Below are 3581 nucleotides of genomic sequence, written 5' to 3'. Positions count from 1 at the left end.
GCCACAGAGAGGTCAGGGAGCTATCTGTAAGGGCCAGGCTAGTTGGTATCCAGGCAGTCTTGATTCCAGGCTCAGCGGGCAGGGACTACGTGGTGACGGTCTTCCTGAATTCAAAGTCACACGGTTGTGACCCCATCGTTACCTTCTAGGCTGTAATCTTGGTACCAAACAAGCTGGACTTCTGATTCGGTCTGTAATGTTTTCTAATTCAGGTAACTATTCTCCAAAGATATCACACGTGTGAATTAATGCACTTATTGATTCCTTTCACTTGTATGCGTGTCCCCCCAAATGACATTTACTTTATGCAAATTTAACATCATTAATTAAAGAACACTTTCCAGCCCGCCTACTGATGGAAGATCCACCACACCACTAACTTCCACTTACCATTCATGTTCCTATATAAAATAAGTGTCTCTAATGCAGTAAGTTCAACTTTTAATGATAGCCCATGTTTGATGACTAAGAGTCTGTTGGACCGCATTTGTTTGCACACAAAATGAGCCTTCTGTATTTGGTGACCAACCCTGCAGGAGTGGCCAAGCCTCACGCCTCCCGACTTCCGTGCATTTTTGTAAATACACTATGCTAGCTTTTCTGTACAGTGACATATTAAAATAATAATAAAATTGACATAGCCAGAATGTAGGAAAATACCTCCCCGAGGGAGGGACCAGTAGAGGGGCTGGCTATGCTGGCGCTTTCTCAAACGTGCTCAGTTAAAACGTGGATTGTCTGATTCACCTCAGGGTCTCCTTTCCCCCTCTTCTTCCTGAAATTACAAACTCAAGTTTAGAGGGTTTTTCCAGCCCTAAATCGATCAGCCCAATGGTATTTCTCATGACAATGAGTCAATTATTTTAATTAAGTACAGAACATTGATCAGAAAATACCCTATTTGCACATTTAAGAATTTTCTTCTCCACAAGAAATGCATGTCCAGATGTGCTTTTAATGCTAAACTTAAACCGGATGCTCTGATACGCTCCTTGTTCTCAGTGTTGCTCCAGCCGGTAACTCCTTTCCGCTCATCTGCGGGCTCACCCTTGGTCCATGCTCCGGTTCGTCTGTCTAGTTTCTGTCAGCTCTTCCTGGCACCGTCTTTGCCCTCCACCTGCTCCCCTCTTCCCCCCAACCTCCGCCCCCCCAAGGCCCTCCTGTAGGATAATACTTCCCATCACTCTTACCTTGACGAACACGTTTCTCTGGAGTTTTCCCATCGCCCCCTCTGTTGTGTGGGGGTAGCTCAGGAACCACGAGCGAGAAGTAAAATGAACAGCCTCCGCCTACCACTGGACTTCCCAGAGAACCATTCACATAGGCGCCTGCTGGTTTCCAAAAGATCGTGTATGCCGTTGTTTGAGAAGTCTGAAAGCAGTTCATCTCAGCCCTGGGCCTGCTCCACTCCTCTCTCATCACCACCTTGCTGGGCCGGTCGGCTACGCCACATACAACTGATCAAACCATTGTGACCCAGGGGATTTGCATGGGCTGAATTTCCAGAAGTCAAGACTCAGGTCTTTCCTCCTACTGTCTTAACTTGGAAGCTCCACTGAAGCCTGTTCTACATCATAAGCAGCACACAGCATCTGCGGGCAGGTGTGTGCTGATGGTACATGATATACAAAGGTCAGTGGGAATTCTACTACTAAACCATCATTACCCTCAGGTGACATTGAACCCCCTAAAAATCTTGTGTTCCCGTCTAACAAGCCACTGAACTGTCATTCCTTTTCATTAAGTCACGAGGGAGTTGCCACTAGATTCCAGGGACAGGAGTGGGGCTGGGATGTAGTAGCAGCAAGCATGATCCTGCAGACCCCCTCAGTGAACTCCTCGTCCCCAAACCCCACCCTGCCACTCAGGCTTCTTCGTGTTCCATGTTTCTGCTGAGAATACATCAGGTCCCTGTGTCCATAGAGCAGCCTTTCTAGAGAGTTCACAAATGGAATGGAATTATTGTTAAGGGCTATCAAGAACGGACATGGGGCGATAGGCTAGGGCAATGGTTCTCAACCTGGGGGTCGTGACCCCTTTGGGGGTTGAACGACCGACCCTTTCACAAGGGTCACCCGATTCATAACAGCAAAATTACAATTATGAAGTAGCAACGAAAATAATTTTATGGTTTTGGGGGGGGGGTCATCACAACATGAGGAGCTGTACTGAAGGGTCACAGCATTAGGGAGGTTGAGAACACCAGTTTGAGGTTGCCGGAACGTTCCTGGTGGACACATGCTCAGCAGAGTGGAGGTGAGGCTCACTGGCATGACTTAGAGGCTGGTGGAGAAGTGAGGGGACTGACGCGCAGGGATCATGGATTGGTGCTTCTATAGCAGATATACCGCCAGAGGATGGCTTTACCAAACAAACCATTCTCTCCAGTGTAGGAGGCTAGAAGTCTGAACTCTGGGCAGCAGCTCTTTGAAAAGGCTTTCCTTACTCTGTCAGCCCAGAGGGGAGGTCTGTGTGTCTCTGTGAACCCTGTGTTCCTTACCGAGCTCCGCGTGTACTGGCTTCGGCGTTCCCCTGGGTCTAAGAGGCTTACACCGAAACGCTGGGTAAAAAGGATACACTGTTCACACCTCTTTCTTGGTGGCCCTGAGGTCCCCTTTCTCTCACTTCTCTCCTCTCACACCTCAGGAAAAGGCTCTGTATTATCAGATCAGGGCTGTGCCCAGTGAAAGCTGTTGCATCCCACTCAAATCCCCTTACAACGGACTGGCCAATCCTATCGGGACCGCATCATGGAGCGTGGCCAATCGTCACCTCGCTGTCAAACCACCACCAATCATGCTGCTGTTGATGTTAGGTGCTACTGATTTGGTCACAACCCCTAGTGACCTTATGCACAACAGAAGGAAACGCTGCCCAGTCCTGGGCCAGCCTCCTCATTGTCAGTCCATCTCATTGAGACTCACGGCCCAGCCACATGGACACGTACTTGGGGAGTGGGGAGAGACATCATTCAACCCATGACAATTGGTTTGGGTAGTTGCTTGTTAGCTGTGGTGCAAGTGCGGGCGTTTCCGGAATCTGAAGATGTGGCAGACAACCCCATGGAGCTGAGCCACTCTGGTTCACCTTGGAGAACAGTACTGAGCACACAGCTGGCGGGGGTGCGATTCACCACCAGACTCCGCTGTGCCTTTCTCAGAGCTCACCTCAGACGGAGAGAGAAGGCACGCTGTTCCCGGTGGGTGCCTCGCCCATGACCGAACAGAGTGCTCATACAAGGACCTCGCCGTTTCTGCCCAACTTGGGACCCTTGTAGTACCACTCTGTTCCAGAGCTCCCAGTGGGCTGCCAGAGATGTAAACAGATGACAATCTGAGAACTCCCCTACCTAGCCCTGCGGTCACAACACTCATAACATTTTTTTTAACTCTTCAGCTCCTAGCTCCCTATCAAACTGGCACCGTTGGCAGCAGAGTGGTCAGAACACGGGTTGCAACGAGGCAGGGTCGCTCACTACCTGGCTGCTGAGGAGGCTCCCACGGGAGGTACTCAAGGAGGCTGCCCAGGGATGAAGAGCTGAGCTATCATGATCCCACTTCTACCTCACAAATCCGGCTAGA

The sequence above is a fragment of the Echinops telfairi genome, unplaced genomic scaffold (genome assembly GCF_000313985.2).
Source record: "Echinops telfairi isolate 266 unplaced genomic scaffold, ASM31398v2 ScPeMD7_3533;HRSCAF=4204_0, whole genome shotgun sequence".
Taxonomy (NCBI): domain Eukaryota; kingdom Metazoa; phylum Chordata; class Mammalia; order Afrosoricida; family Tenrecidae; genus Echinops; species Echinops telfairi.
The sequence above is the reverse complement of the archived record's forward strand: the minus strand, read 5'-3'. Positions refer to the sequence as shown.